Below are 17,423 nucleotides of genomic sequence, written 5' to 3' on the forward strand. Positions count from 1 at the left end.
CAGGTCTTGCATCCCAGAAGAGTCTTGTCATGATCTAAGGAGTCTTCCCACTTTAAGTTTGTTTCAAGGGCTAATTGCTCAACACTTAGTGTATTTTCCTTCTAGCTTTAGTGAATTTGGCTTCAGTTCTTTGTTTGTTAATTTAGTCAGTCCAATGAGTCTTATTTTAACAATGGGTAATAAAAATGTTATGTGTATGCTTTCCCAGAGGTAGGGCTAATGCCACCTCTGGGTTCAAGTAATAGTCTTCCAAAGCAGGTTTACACAGGAACATAGTTTTGATAAGAGTGCACAGAAAGTGTCCTTTTTGGTGGAAGGCATGCTTTATTGTATCTAACATGTATTTAACATAGCAGGTACAATTATTTTAAAACTTAGTTCTTAAATTTAGGGCTTTAAGTAAATCTTACTAAGTAAAGAGGTGAGAAGAACACCCTTTGTATCAGCATACTTCTAAAACCAAAGGAGAGGAGGGAACTTTAAAACTGAATTTGAATTCTGATTTTATGTGGGAAAAAATATTCTTAAATTCTCTTACTAAAATTGAATTTTTATTTTTTACTGTTTTGCTATTTAATTTGTAGTGGAGAATTGAGTTTCATTTAGTTTGGCTTTTGTATGATTTTCCTTATCTTAGAATTTTTTTTTTCTTTCCTTTCCTTTTTCCCCAGTTTGCCATGGGGCCCTGTGAAATATGTGCTGACTTTGCATCTTTGAAGCAGTGATGTTCTTGAATCTTGGACAGAGTTCTTGCTTTTTTTTTCTCCTGATGTCTATTAGGTGCTCACTGGTGCTCCAAGAAGAGAAGACCCCAGATCTATAGCATGAATAGAATTTACTCCTCTCAATTGCTTATCTTTTATTCTCTTAAGTTATAATAACTTCACTGGTTCTGTAGTCAGCATAACCTATCACACCATCAAAGTCTGAATACTTTCAACTGTGGGTAATTCCTCCCTCATCTTCTTTCCCAAGCTTTTTTTACATCTTTGTCTTAAAGATTAAATGGAGGAAAAAAATATCTTTGTTTTTCTTTGCAAGTGTTCTTTAATATATTGAATAAGTTATATCTTGGCTGCTACTTGAAGAATAGACTTATAAGGAAAAGACTAAGATATGCAAAAAGTGCTGATGGATGTTTTTGGTAAGCAGCAATTTAAAATTGGATTGTACAAAACTATATGCACCTCTGACTTCAGTATTTCTGAATTTGACTTTTTGTCTTAAACGTCACACCATATGCTTAATGTTTGTTTACTATCCCAGAGCCTCATTTTACTGATGAGTGAAATTATGGATGTGTTAAATTTGGTAAAACAATCTAAAATCAAACTTGTTATTGCAATGTAAAATTATTAAACAATGGAAATAATGGCCTGTCTGTTTTGTCTTCTAAGCAGAAAGAAAGATTACTTTATTTTTCTAAAGTAGTGTTACTACCCCTCATTGGAAGCAGTCTTTAACAGTAAAGCTGGTTTTGGAAGAAATCTAATTGCTTTAGGTGCCCAAAACCATGGAAATTCAATGTAAATAGAGTATGTTAATGTTGGCAACACTTCAGAGCATGCGAGTCTAAAACATTAATAGAGTAATAATGTAACTGTTACGAAGTATATTAAAACACACTTCTGTATTTTGGAAGGTAGCCTGTAGAGAAATACCTATGAATGCTTCTTACTGTTATTTCTTAACGAAATTGAAGACTGTAACGGTATGAGCAGTAACGTCTTTAAAGTCTGCACCTTCACACAAGTACCTTTCAGGCCAGTAGAGGGCACGGTTAGATTAGGTATTGACTTGATGTTATGAAACTAATTTCACTAACTTTCGAGGGTCACGCGCCTATAAATCTCTAATGACTACGACAGCAGTAGTTTATCTTCTGGGGATTTTTTGGCTGTCTACCATTACCAGAAGTTCTCAATTTTCTACTGTAAGCATAAAACAACTGATTGAAGATGCAGGTGTAGATGTACTATTTGTTTTTCCCGATCCTATACCTTCCCACCGTTTAGCTTTTTTGTTGTTGTCTTCCAAAAACCCCTGCTTGGAATTGCTAGTTTAAATCCAGGCAGTGGAAGCATGTTCTCTTTCCCTTTAATGGGAATATGCAGGCACTCAGGATGTTTGCACTATTTACTTTGAACATCTGATTCGGAAAAAACTCAACGCACAGTTAGAAGCCTAAAATCCCTGTATGATCAGAGAGAGCAAGCAATCTAGAGCCTCAAAAATCTGTACTTTTAGTTAGTCATGTGAATAACTGTGTCTGAATATCTTTATGTGTAAATACCTTGGATTCAGTCCTTACATTCAGCCTATGCATTAAGACATTTATCTTTTGAAGAGTCCAATATTAGTGGAGATTTCTCAGAATTGAGAGTTCTGTCTAAGCAGATCTGACTGACTGTGGTAGTTTAAGTTGTGCTTAAATCAAAAGATCTATAGTCGTATGCAATTCTTGCAGTATTTAGCCAAACAGTTTTGCATCTTTTATCTGTTTTTGTGTGCTGAAATATTTTCCTCTTAAATTTTTCATCACAAACTAAGAATTTCCCTTTCTGGGAAAGGATTTTCTTTTTTTTTTTTTTTTTTGGCATAGAGAAGGAAGAAATACTTGGTTTAGTTATCTTAATTTAGTGATCTTAATTTCTTTATTCCCATCTAAATTACTATGACTAAATCATCCATATCACACAGGGATATATCTGAAATGTGTACATATAGAACTGATTATGTAGTTTCTTACTTCTTAAGTGTATGTACCCTGTTTAAATCAGGGGAAAAGAACAGTCTTCCTTTTATGTTCTCCCTGATTAACCAACATGCACCTTACCATCTTCTTTATGAATCACTGTAAGTCATTACAATGTTTGCAGAAAATGAGTTGACATTCTCAGTTTGTGTTGACTGAAGAACAGCCTAGTGTCAGGAAAGATCATCTGAAGCAGTTTTTATAAATATCTTGCGTATTTAGGAAGGAATGCACTGTTTCAGGGGATTTCATATTTTTCATTAACAGTAATTGCTCTTTATTTTTTGTGTATGGCTGCATTTTAAAAACCCCAAACAGTTACCAAGTGGTACAGTTGAAAAAAATCAGTTATCGGCTCAGGAGTGTAATTCTCTAGAGCATTACACTCCTACCAGCAGATGGGGCTCCTCAGTATCTTAGAAAGGGATGCCAACTAAACTGTGGCTCTAAAGGCTGGAAGACTTTCATGTTTGCCTCCATCTTGTGTGTTGAAAGACCAAAATTAAAAGTTTATGCATGTGTTGCAAAACGTATAAGAAAACTTAGGAAGTTTTGAAAGTCATAAGAAAACTTAGGAGACCTGAAAGTAAGACAGAACCTCATATGGGAAGTGATACGTATTGCAGATTAATTACCCACAGCTCTTCAAATCTGGAGCGCTAATAGAAGAATATTTCACGCTAAATTTTAAATTTGTAAGGAATGGGAAAAAAAAAAAAGCTTAGATTCAGGCTTTGGCAAGTCTTTTACCCTCTATCTTCTTAGGGTTTTGAGCTTCCCCTTTGGAAGGGGAAGCTGATAGTACTTCCAGCCTAGGTAGCCAGAGAAAGGGGCAGGAAACCTGATTCAAGTTAGAGAAAGTACTGTTGGGAGCTCTTACTGTGGCAGTGCTGCTCTTCACTATTATATTCTAACTGTATTAGCAGTGGCTTATGTTTCTAGTTTAAGTATGTGTTTTAAGGATTGTGAAACATGATTGCCTGAACTGATTAAATTTGTTTTCTTTGGATAACACTTCTTCTCTACCTTCTGTTTGAATAGCTGCTGTAAATGAAATTTAGGCTACTATTGCCATTTTTGGTTTTGCTGACTTAAGCACCAGAATAGTGTTTGTGATTTTAATATCTCGTCTAGTATTTTTTGCATAAATTTTGAGACTCAGCACCATTATTAAAGGTGCCTAGTTTCCATAGTGTGGATATTCAGCACTTTCTGAACATCAGACCTTGTTTAGGTATTTCTGGTTTAGAACCCCAAATATAGAATCCAAAATCACAGGTTACCATTGATTACAGCTGTTTACCTTAGGTAGCAGGGTAGATAAAAAGAAAAATGTTTACCAGTTGCAGAAAACACTATACAGCATTCACCTTCTTAGTGTCTTTTATTTGGAAGACTTTGTAATTGCATAAAGCCACAGAGGTGTAAACATTTTCACTAGTTGCTTTTGCTGGACTTAGCTTTTTAACAATTGTTCATAACTTCAAGCCTTCCATACCATTATTCTGTATTTCTTATTTTGTCTTAAAATTAACTCAAGATAACATCTTTATATAATAATCTGTAAACTTTTAATTTAGTGTTCCTGGTTTTCTGTTTAGAGCATCACAGCAGGTATTCTATTTGTTGCAAATTATGTCTTCATTTTCAGCACTTTCACCTTCCATTGATGGACAGGATCAAGGAAAGAAAGTACTGTGATTCCTCGGTATGCAAAATGTATATCAATAGCACTTTGATGGGGTGACTTGTATTGTAACACATTGTTGGAAGTTTTTCTTATGCATTTTGTTCCCCACTTGCCTAGTTGAACTGTATCTCCATTTAGTCACAGCTGAATCTATAGAAGGAAAGTAAAAGTTTTTAAAAGTAGTTTAATAATGTCAGCCTGTTGAACAGAGGTGTTGCCTGCTTCTCATGATTAAGAACACAAGAGCAGCCATACTGGTTCAGACCAAGGCTCTGTCTAGCCCAGTGATCAGTCTCTAGTAGGGTCCATAAGTAGATGCCTAGAGAAAAAGAACAAGTCAAAGGTTTATGGTGCCTTTAAGTCCTCTTCTGGTCTCTGCTTATGTTGAAGTCAGAGGATTTCTGAGCTGCAAAGTAGTTCGACTTTGTAACTTGCTACCTCAAGAGATCTCTTCCAGATGTTTCTCCAGTCTTATGAGACTCTCTTGTGATCATTAGATCTAGAGTGGTATATTACTCATACTGATCAAATTTAATGTACGGATTTTGCTTCCTGGAATGTATCAGGTACTACAAGAAATACCATTTTTATTCATATTTTCAAAACCTTTTATTCTTTTGTGGTTGTGTGCACGTTAGGAGAAAGATAGCATAGTAGTGTATTCCAGGAATTATTCTTGATTCTGTTGTGATGGAAGTGATGGAACATGATAGCCTCCATTCATCCATATAATGTGTGTAGCACTAATGGTAGCAATACAGATTTCCTAGATACTGCCATTACCCTGCCTCAGAGTAACAAACTCTAACGTTTCTGTTTTCAACCATCCTGCACACAATTCACTTGAAATAGGCAATGTTTCTTGTTGTTCTGTCACATGCATGTCTGTTTATGAAGGAATGAATTTAAGCTGCCAGCATATTTCCTATAAACTCATGCATAGCTGTCAGATGGCTATAGCCCTGTCACTGCTAGGCTAGATTCAAACTGTTCACTAAGCAGTATTAGGTATCGTGCTGCTAGTACCCTAAATATTGCAATTCTTAGATTAATTTTTAAAATCTAATTGTGGCAATGCTCCTTTAACTATAGCTGATGCATAAGATGAGAATTTGGGGGGTCATCCTATTTAATACCTATATTCCACTTTAATTGAAACATTTTTTAAAAATCTCTGATGTTGGTATACTTTTAATACTGTATTTTAAAAATAACAAGAAGTTCTCCCCATTATCTTGGAAGTGGCAAGGAAACGCTCATATTCTGGAGATTGTGTGCTGCTTACCTAGAGGTGTGAAAAAAGCATTGTCATTTTCTTGTTGAAGAGGCTACTAAATAGGCTAATACTGAAGCTGACTTTTCTTCATGATGCCTTGTTCTGACCTTCTTCCCTTGTCTATTTAGAACTATGTATAATTTTTCCAAGGACTTTAAGCTTGCTGATTATTAAGATTGAAGTCCGCTTTATTATTTGATAGATATATGCACAGTAATACCAGTTTCCTGAGTGCTGAAAGGGCTTCTTTCTATACCTTGATCTTTTTCTAACAAAATTGTTTCATACACTTTGATAAGTATTCTCCATAACTCCATAATGCTTATTTTGTAAAAAAAGGAACATCATGCAGGAAGGAATGTGCTTGACCATCAACAAAAGCTTCTGACTGTGCTTATGCCTAGATGATAATACAGGTCAGGATGTAACAGCTAGCTCTCACACAATTGTTCTGCAAAAGCCATTAACACAAGTCAGCAAAGAACAGTTCATGAAGGTGGTGGATTTTGGTCTCTTTATCCCAAAGGTATGTGTGGGTAAGGGTTGTTCCACATTTGGTATGCTAATACCTAGATACGTTTAGAGATCAGTGTTACATAGAGATTTATTTTTTTAAAAATTATTTTCTTCTTTCCAGCAATGCTGTTGTCAAGGAAACAGAAATCCTTGTAATGCCTTTGTTCACTTTCTCAGAATCCACAGCTGGAGATGACTTGTATAACTTTTTATTATGTTCTTAGTAGTTGACACACTCTTGTGCCTCAAAGGATTTTTTCAAAGGAGTATGTTTCTTTGAGTATAAATAGCACCATCCTGATCTCTACGCTGTTTGATAGCCCATTGTTTTCTTTCCTTCTTCACTAACAAGAACTAAATTCAGTGCTCCTTTGGATTAGAATTTATCTTAACACTTGTGTGAACACTACGTTTAAAAAAAGGGGGCAAAAATGTAGTGAACCTCTCAGCTTCTGGGTTAGGTTTTCAGTTCTGTAAAGGCATTAGTTTTTCTTTACACTTGGAAATGTGTCCTGAATTAGGATCTCCTTAAAGAATACTAGAGTAGTACCCCAAGTGGTCTTGCAAAGCATTTTTCACTGCTTTATGGCCATGTTAGAGGATGTGGCTATGAGGGAGAAGAGCGGGAGAAGATGGGTATTTCATGGCACAGCTAATATGCCTGTGTTTCCTCCCAAAATTGGGAATTATTTAAAGAAAAATTCAGAAAATAAAGTTCTTTCAAGAGTAGTATGGAGCCTAGCTGTATCTTGAGGCTGGCTGTAGATCCTCTTTGTAGATCCTCTCCAAAGGGATGGAGAGTGGCTTTCGGATATCCTTAACAATGATGTGGAAGAAAGGATTCTGTTTCCTCATGTTACCTAAAAAGAGTTTTGGTTACTTGTGTCATTACTTACAGAAATATCAAGAATATTAAGTGTTTATCTGACTTTTTTCTTAGAAACTCATCTGTCCTGAATGGCCGAGATCTGCACTTCCTTTCTACTGAGAACTCTTCCAGCTGTTTACTCTTCCAGCTGTCTCTGAAGTAGCCTGTAGCAGAGAAATAAGCAACCTTGTCCTCCCCAGCATAGCTAGCCTACTCGGGAAGAAAAAGTCAGGGCTAGAGATGTCAATGAAGTAGTGTCTCTAATGAAGCTTAACTGATAATGTCATAAATTAAGCCCTCCAATTATGCGTAGGATCTCTGTGGGCAGCTGCTGTGCGGTCTAACGTCAGAATGTCTCCTGAGATGGGAGAAATGGATGGTGGTGTTATCCCCCTTCTGCATGCTTCAGTAAGATTGCTGGTGAAAGAGCCAAGATTTTGGTGTTTGGAAAAAACTGAGCTAGAGTAGTTTTAAGTTCTTAAGTGACTGTAATACATTATGGGAGTATCTCAATTTTTTTTAACAGTTGAGGAATTCTGAATATTTTTGCTGTTTAAAAATATAAATAACACCAGTCTAACTTTTGCTTCTTTTCTAGAAGTCTAGCTTTATATATGCATCTCACAGACTGCTATATATATTTTTTTTCTTAAGTCTGCTAAGAAAGCTACAAGGCATCTTATTACTTCGATTCCTTACCTCTCTTGGTCTGTTGATGTTGTCAAGGAGACAAATTTTTGAGAAGCTTTGCTCTACTTTTTCAGGTTCTATAGAGGGATTACTTGTGTAGGATTTATCCAGCATCAGGAGTAGAAACAATTTTCCTGAAGTTTTTATTCTTTTCAGTATGTTCATGCCCTTGCTTTTTTTAAAGCAGATTTTATTTTTAGCATGTGTGAAATAGCTGCATCTTTAAGGTCAAAATATCAGTGAATATACAAAAGATTGTTGACACTTGATCTTTAGATGAAGCCTGATAGAAAGAACTTTAATGACATTTTGCTATATATTTATGCTATAAAGACAACTGTTAGTTACAGATTCCCTTTAAATTAGAGGGGAAAGAAACATTAAAAAACCCTTGTTCTTTAGGGAAGTTGCTTCTCTACTATGGAACTAATGACTTACTGTCCTTTATCATACATATCATGTTTTTGCAGTAATTGCAGTAATCCTTGTTCTTCAAAGAAAAAACACTTTGTGGCTAGTCTGGAACTGTGTTTGATTTGTCTTCCAGTACGTTCGTATGTGCTGGCTGACCAGCTGGTTAGGATATTACGACTGAGCTTTACCTTCAATGTGCTTGTGGAGGCTATTTATTTATTTGTTTAAATAAAACTGCTGATTTTCTTCTAGGACACATCTAAAAATGTAGTTATGGAAACTTCTACCTTTCTCAAATGTTTCAGTTGGCTAATGGATTAAACATCTTGGCATGACAGATAGTAAAGACCGCATGTGCTTGAATGTTGTGCATGTGCCAACTGTGTAACACCTTGTTTTCTTATGTCAGATTTTGGAATTCGTCCTGTTCTTTAGTCTTCTTGTCTTTTTCCAGATTATCATTTCCTCATTATAAGAATTTTTCTCATTCTGAACATTGTGACTAGTGGCTGGAATTGTATGTTGTTCTATACTGAGGAAGGGGCACAGCTGGTTCTCTATGGAAAGGATGGCTGTTAGGTATGCAGGTGGTTAGGGTTGACATAGTCATTATAAACATGTTAAAGCTTGGCAGATATGTTAAAGCTAGCACTATGTTAACAATGCAAAAAATTAAAATTAATTATGTAGTTCAATCTTACTCTAGTATTGAAGTAGTATTGAAATAGTACTAGTTATGAATGTCCTTGTTGCCAGCAAAACACATAGCTGCTTGACATAATTAAGAGTTTATTTTCATAATTAAATACCTAGCTCTGCTCATGTTTAAGGCTGGGTTATGTCACTGACATCAGTGGGTTTAGGCTTGCATCTATGTTTTCCATAGACTAGGATTTTTCATTTTTTGGTTTTTTTTTGCAGTTATTAACATTCTCAATAGCCTTGGGAATAATAAACAATTTATTTTTTAGTTGAAAGAATGAAGAGTTGTAAAGAAAATGTTTCTTGCCCAGGCTCACTGATAAATGAATGCAAGATTCATTAAAGCTCAGATAGCTGTTCTAAATCACTAACTGTATACTGCCCTTCATAGTTAGATATTACTTCACATCAGTGCAGGCAATAAGGCTGCTATAACTACTTCTTAAAATAAGAAAGTTACCTGGTTAACGTTTGGGGATGGGTGTCCTGGTTTTGGCTGGGATAGAGTTAATTTTCTGCCTAGTAGCTGGTATAGTGCTGTGTTTTGGATTTAGCATGAAAATAATGTGATAACACTTTGGTGTTAGTTTTTGCAGTTTGCTGTGCGCTGCAGTGATTAGTGATGTTTTGCCTGGGGAATTTGTTATTAAAACACTGGCCTTGACCTTAAACTGCTATCTGAGTTTTCTTACTGAAGCCATTACTGTACTTTGGGTACCGCCTCGTGGAGACAATTAGCAATTATACCTCTTCATCTGAGAGGTTTTTATGGAGGAAATACAGAATGGCACCTTCGCTACCTTCTTCTATGATGTTTCCTCCTTCATTACAGTAACTTTTAAGTATCTTGAACATCCTTGGGTAGTTAAGATCCTTCTATTGATATTTCTTGGGAATATTGTTTTGGTTTTGTCTAAGGTTAATAAACAATTTAAGAATATAATCCAGAGATCTGCCCCAAGGCTGGATAGTTATGAGTGGCAGGGTGTATGGGATAGTATGGGCAAATGCGTAGGATGGTGGGCCCCTCCAGTGTTTTGGAACTTCACCCCTGAACAAGTGCAGAATCCTGAAAAACTAGTAAAGTATTTGGAAGAAGTATGCTGTCACCCTGGCAACTCCAGAGGGATGCAAATCACTGCAATGTGCTGGGGCCTGGCCCATGCCTACCGAGCCCTGTTCAACACTATTCAGAACCCTCAAAGGAAAGAGAAAGTCTCTGGGTCTTATGACAAAATGATGGGCACTGTGGCTACTCCAACCCTGGTGACAGGCACTGTGGCTACTCCAACCCCGGCAACAGGTACTGTAGCTGAACCAGAGAACCAACCCGTGCCGGTATCAGTCGCCCCTATACACAAGAAGAAACACACAAGAAAATCAGCTCATTTAGTAAGGGATGAAGGTGAACCAGGGCCATCGTGAGAACAGGAGGAGGCAGAGGCAGAACCCATAAATGAGATGGTAACCACCCAATCCCTATCCCTGAGTGAGCCGCAAGATATGCGAAAAGATTTCAGTCGTTGTTCAGGCGGGCACGTTGTCACCTGCCTGCGCCGATGCTGTGATGAAGGGGCCAGTAGCTTGGAATTGGAGGGTAAGGAAGCCAAGCAGCTGGGATCCCCTTCTAAGGAAGGGGGCATTGACAAAGCAATTGGAAAAGGGGCACAAGCCCTCAGCCTCTGGAGGCGACTCCTGTCAGGTGTGAAGGAAAGATATCCCTTCAAGGAAGATGTTATATGTCACCCAGGCAAGTGGACCAATATGGAGAGAGGTATCCAGTAGCTGAGGAAATTCGCTGTGCTGGAGGTGATTTATGATGACCTGGACAATGAGCAGTTATCCGAAGATCCAGATGAAGTCCAGTGTGCACGGCCTATGTGGCCGAAGTTGGTGCAGTGCGCTATCGTCGCGTGCAAACTCATTGGCAGTAATGACCTGGAAAGATGGAGAGGAACCAACAGTGGATGAATTGGCTGGCCAACTCCGGCAATATGAAGAAAGTCTCTCTTCTTCCCTACAGGCCTGCATCTTGGCTGTGGAGAAACTGCTGGACATGCTAGCCAAGAAACTATCCTGGGAGTTCCAGCAATTTAAAGAGGATATGTCCTGCTCCCCACCTGTACGGACCAGTATCTTCAGCCATTAGGAGTAAATGTTCCGCTGCTCAAGAGAGAGGATATAGTGGATACGCACCATGGGGCACCCTGTGGTTTTACCTGTGTGACCACGGAGAGGACATGAGGAAGTGGGATGGAAAATCTACCTTGACCCTAGAGGCATGGGTATGTGAGTTGCAAGGAAAAACAATCACAAAAGGGAGTTCTTCCAGGAAAATTGCTGCTCCAGTTTCCAGTGAGCAGTTCCCCAGACCGAGTAGAAGAGCTGATCTTCCAATCTTAATAAAGGGACTTTTGATTTGCATTTACAAGAAGTGGGTAATGAATACTATGACCAGGACTAGAGGGGCCCTGCCTCCAGCCAGGTGGAGGAAAGGGACAACTGGGTTTACTGGACTGTGTGGATTTGATGGCCTGGCACATCAGACCCACAGGAGTATAAGGCTCTAGTAGAAACCGGTGCACAGTGCACCCTAATGCCATCAAGCTATAAAGGGGTAGAATCCATCTGTATTTCTGGAGTGACAGGGCGATCCCAACAGCTGACTGTCTTGGAGGCTGAAGTGAGCCTAACTGGGAATGAGTGGGAAAAGCACCCCATTGTGACTGGCCCAGAGGCTCTGTGCATCCTTGGCATAGACTACCTCAGGAGAGGGTATTTCAAGGACCCAAAAGGGTACCGGTGGGCTTTTGGTATAGCTGCCTTGGAGACAGAGGAAATTAAACAGCTGTCTACCTTGCCCAGTCTCTCGAAGGACCCTTCTGTTGTGGGGTTGCTGAGGGTCGAAGAACCCCAGGTGCCAATTGCTACCACAACAGTGCACCAGCGGCAATATCACAGCAACTGAGACTCTGATTCCCGTCCATAAGCTGATTCGTTGACTGGAGAGCCAGGGAGTGATCAGCAAGACTCGCTCACCTTTAGCAGTCCTATACGGCCAGTGCGAAAGTCTAACGGAGAGTGGAGACTAACAGTAGACTATCGTGGCCTGAATGAAGTCATGCTGCCGCTGAGTGCTGCCATGCCGGACATGCTAAAACTTCAGTACAAACTGGAGTCAAAGGCAGCCAAGTGGTATGCCACAGCTGATATCGCTAATGCGTTTTTCTCAATCCCTTTGGCAGTAGAGTGCAGGCCACAGTTTGCTTTCACTTGTAGGGGTGTCCAGTACACCTGGAATCGACTGCTCCAGGGGTGGAAACACAGCCCTACCATTTGCCATGGACTGATTCAGACTGCACTGGAACAGGGTGAAGCTTCAGAACAGCTGCAGTACATTAATGACAGCATCATATGGGGCAACACAGCAGAGGAAGTTTTTGAGAAAGGGAAGAAAATAGTCCAAATCCTTCTGAAGGCTGGTTTTGCCATAAAACAAAGTAAGGTCAAGGAACCTGCACAGGAGATCCCGTTTTTAGGAATAAAATGGCAAGATCGGCGTCATCACATCCCAATGGATGTGATCAACAAAATAACAGCTATGTCTCCACCAACTAGCAAAAAGGAAACACAAGCTTTCTTAGGCATTGTGGGTTTTTGGAGAATGCATATTCCAAATTAGAGTCTGATCGTAAGCCCTCTCTATCAAGTGACCTGGAAGAAGAACGGTTTCAAATGGGGCCCTGAGCAATGACAAGCTTTTGAACAAATTAAATGGGAGATAATTCGTGCAGTAGCCCTTGGGCCAGTCTGGGCAGGGCAAGATGTAAAAAATGTCCTCTACACTGCAGCCGGGGAGAATGGCCCTACCTGGAGCCTCTGGCAGAAAGCACCAGGGGAGACTTGTGGTTGACCCCTAGGGTTTTGGAGTGGGGGATACAGAGGATCCGAGGCCTGCTATACTCCAGCTGAAAAAGAGATATTGGCAGCATATGAAGGGGTTCGAGCTGCTTTGGAAGTGATTGGTGCTGAAGCACAGCTCCTCCCTGGCACCCCGACTGCCAGTGCTGGGCTGGATGTTCAAAGGGAGGGTCCCCTCTACACATCATGCAACTGATACCACGTGGAGTAAGTGGGTCACACTGATCACACAGTGGGCTCGAATAGGAAACCCCAGTCGCCTAGGAATCTTGGAATTAATCATGGACTGGCCAGAAGGCAAAGACTTCAGAATATTGCCGGAGGAGGAGGTGATGCATGCTGAAGAGGCCCCACTGTATAATAAACTGCCAGACAATGGGAAGCAATATGCCCTGTTCACTGATGGGTCCTGTTGTCTTGTGGGAAAGCACTGGAGGTGGAAGGCTGCTTATGGACTCCTATACAATGAGTTACAGAAACTGCTGGAGGAGAAGGTGAATTGAGTCAGTTTGCAGAGGTGAAGGCCATTCAGCTGTCTTTGGATATTGCTGAATGAGAAAAGTGGCCAGTGCTTTATCTCTATACCGAGTCACAGATGGTTGCAAATGTTCTGTGGGGGTGGTTGCAGCAATGAAAGTGGAGCAACTGGCAGCACAAAGGCAAACCCATCTGAGCTGCCGCATTGTGGCAAGATATTGCTGCCTGGGTAGAGAACCTGGTTGTGAAAGTACATCACGTAGATGCTCACATACCCAAGAGTCGGGCCACTGAAGAACATCAAAACAACCAGCAGGTGGATCAGGCTGCTAAGATTGAAGTGGCTCAGGTGGATCTGGCCTGGCAACATAAGGGTGAATTATTTATAGCTTGGTGGGCCCATGACACCTCAGACCATGAAGGAAGAGATGCAACATATAGATGGGCTTGTGATTGAGGGGTGGACTTGACCATGGACACCATTGCACAGGTTATCCATGAATGTGAAACATGCGCTGCAATCAACAAGCCAAGTGGTTAAAACCTCTCTGGTATGGAGGATGATGGTTGAAATATAAATATGGGGAGGCCTGGCAGATTGATTATATCACACTCCCACAAACCCGCCAAGGCAAGTGTCATGTACTTACAATGGTGGAAGCAACCACTGGATGGCTGGAAACATATCCCGTGCCCCATGCCACCGCCCAGAACACTATCCTGGGCCTTGAAAAGCAAGTCCTGTGGTGACATGGCACCCCAGAAAGAATTGAGTCAGACAACGGGACTCATTTTTGAAACAATCTCATAGGCACCTGGGCCAAAGAGCATGGCATTAAGCGGGTATATCACACCCCCTATCATGCACCAGCCTCCAGGAAAATTGAACGGTACAATGGACTGTTAAAGACTACACTGAGAGCAATGGGTGCTGGGACATTTAAACATTGGGATGCACATTTAGCAAAGGCCAGCTGTTTAGTCAACTCTGGGGGATCTACCAATTGAGCTGGCCCTGCCCAATCAAAACTTTTACGTACTGTGGAGGGGAATAAAGTCCCTGTAGTGCACATAAAAAATGTGCTAGGGAAGTCAGTCTGGGTTACTCCTGCCTCAGGCAAAGGACAACCCATTTGTGGGATTGCTTTTGCTCAGGGACCTGGGTGCACTTGGTGGGTGATGTGGGAGGATGGGGAAGTCCGATGTGTGTACCTCAAGGGGATTTGATTTTGGGTGAGAATAGTCAATGATTCGAACTGTATGATATTAATTGCTATGTAATAATGTATATCATTAATATTTATAGTTGTTATATCCCATATCAATGGTATTACAGTAGGAATCACCTAGATTAATGAAGAATTAACTTTGATGAAACCAAGCAAAGTGCAGCAGTGATGGAACCAGAACTGACTTCATCATGCAACAGTCCAACACCACACAGCACCTCGCCTGCCCTGAAAGACTGTTATGACAGCTGGAACCCAAAGTCATGGACTAAATGAACTTCACGGACATTTTAGAGGGTTGGCCCATAGACCAAGGGAATGATATCTGTGTATATATTAAAAGATAAGAAAGGTGGTGGTGATTAATTGAAATGTATTGGAAAGCATGGGACCTAGGCATGACGTAGATGGTATAGAATAAGGAGTGGATACTGCCCTGGTTTCAGCTGGGATAGAGTTAATTTTCTTCCTAGTAGCTGGTATAGTGCTGTGTTTTGGATTTAGCATGAGAATAATGTTGATAACACACTGATGTTTTGGTTGTTGCTAAGTAATCTTTATACTAAGTCAAGGACTCTTCCGCTTCCCATACTCTGCCAGCGAGGAGGTGCACAAGAAGCTGGGAGGGAGCATGGCCAGGACAGCTGACCCAAACTGGCCGAAGGCCTATTCCACACCATATGACGTCATGCTCAGTATATAAACTGGGGGGAGTTGGCCGGGGGGCAGTGATCGCTGCTCGGGGACTGGCTGGGTGTCGGTCGGCGGGTGGTGAGTGGCTGCATCACTTGTTTTTTTTCCCTGGGTTTTGCTTCTCTCTCTCTCTCATTGTTTTCCTTTTCATTACAATTTATTATTATTGTTATTGTTATTATGATTATTATTTATTTCAATTATGAAACTGTTCTTATCTCAACCCACAAGTTTTCTTACTTTTCCTCTTACGGTTCTCTCCCCCATCCCACGGGGCGGGGGAGTGAGCAAGCAGCTGTGTGGTGCTTAGTTGTTGTCAGGGGTTAAACCACGACAATGGGACAGAATTTGCCTGTAAATTCGGATTAGGTTATTTCTTACAAAGAGAAATTTGTTCTTAAGTACAACGGTTTACCATTATGTTTAGAACTGTTGTAGCAATGTGTGCCTCTGTGCTGTTGCACAAATGCTGCCAATCGTGCAGCTGCTTACGGTGTATCCGGCTGTGTTGCGCTGTAGAACAGCCACCGCGCACCTGATGGTTGGGTCGGCAGAGCTTGTCCGTAGCTGTTGTCCCTGCTGTGTCAAGTTCTCCCAGTGGATAATGTGCAAGAATGAGACAGCTTAAATTGCTCCTTTTAATTTTTGTGTTTGTGCTTATTTGTTTTATTGACTGTATGAATAGAAGAGATGGTTATCTGATTTTTATATATGTACATAGATCAATATAAAGCTGTAAAGCACATGAGTGGCTTTAGCTGATTCACAGTTTTATATTAAAAAAGTATGATAATATCAAAGTATGGTACAAATAGATATGTTTTGAATTTTGATAGCTACTGTTTAACTGAAGCTTAAGGAAAAAAATCCCAAACAACTTAAAATTGGTCAGTGTTGGTTTCCTCCCTCCTGTTTTCAGAAATAAGTTGTAGGTCAAGAGCAAATAGATACAGTGTTTCAGAAGCTGGGGCGTACAGTTGCTAAGACTGTACTTATGTTCTGAATAGAACAGTGTTTCTTACTCTCGTGGTGGATGTTCACAGTCTGTGGGATGCAAGCATCTGTAGGATCCGTTTTTGTGAACATATCTATCCAGTCCTTAGTTACCTGTAGGAATTGAGGACGCTTACCACCATTTGCCTCCGAAGTGCAATAAGTTTGAAATTGAGGTGTTTAACACTTATGAGGAATCCCCACTCTTAATAGAGCATAAGCGTATGTGACTTGGGGAAGTGATTGATGCTAATGAATATGATACATAGAGTTGAAGGCAAAATCAGATTATTTAGTAAATGGCTATAGTAATTTAGCTAGTTATCTCTTGGGGAGTTGTAATACATTTGAAGTTCTTCTCCTTTGCCTGCTGGTATGATGTTGATTGCTTAAGTGTTTTTTGGGCACAAATACTAACTACTAGTAACCACTGTGGTTGTGCTTTTAGGTGTTCTGAACACGTTTATATCATTCTTAACACACTGCTATTACATTGAAGTTGATGAGAAACTGCCAAATTTATGCCATGTTATTCTTCTCCCATATAGGTTCAGCAGTAGAAAATATAGTGTTTTTAAAGTAATTCTTAATAGCTACCTGTCATTATATATTGGTTTCTCTTGAATTACTTGAATATGTGCATCCAACTGCTTTGCTTTAACCATGTCATCCCAAATATGCCTAATATGGTGCATGAAGTAGATAATTTATCCAAAGTAAATTTTTGGGTATTCTTTTTTTCAAGCCAAAATTTTAGTATATGTAGTGTACAACTGGGTGGGGATTTAAGTATCTCTGCTATACTTGGCTTCGCCTTCTGCTAAAATAATTTTGATTTTTCATATTGTACAACAAACCATAGCTTAAATCACTAACTGATTTATAAGTATATTGTAACTTCTTTTCATTTCTTCATTTTCCAGGAACTTACCATTTGAGGTACATCCACAGGGTTAGCCATATTACAGTGATTAGTCACAAAACACTTAAAGGTTAACTGCAAAATAGGTGGGAATTCATCCCTTTATTTTGGTGTGTGTGGGAAGCTACTTCTCTTGCACTGTCTCCCCAGCATGAATGTACAATTGCTATTTTGTAGGTACAAAAAAAACTTAGTCACGCTCATAACTTTTAGCTGGCTGAAAATGTGATCTGTATGAGCATCTTCCTTGGAATCAATGGTTTATGGAGAATTTGTG

The 17,423-nt window shown here is 39.8% G+C and overlaps 1 protein-coding gene across 3 annotated transcripts in view; it reads left to right on the forward strand.

The window, feature by feature from the left end:
* WDR25 (WD repeat domain 25) overlaps positions 1-17,423 on the forward strand; it is a 77,008-nt gene that overhangs the window by 3,875 nt on the left and 55,710 nt on the right. The gene's annotated exons all lie outside the window — the stretch shown is intronic.

The sequence above is a fragment of the Ciconia boyciana genome, chromosome 6, assembly GCF_034638445.1.
Source record: "Ciconia boyciana chromosome 6, ASM3463844v1, whole genome shotgun sequence".
NCBI lineage: Eukaryota > Metazoa > Chordata > Aves > Ciconiiformes > Ciconiidae > Ciconia > Ciconia boyciana.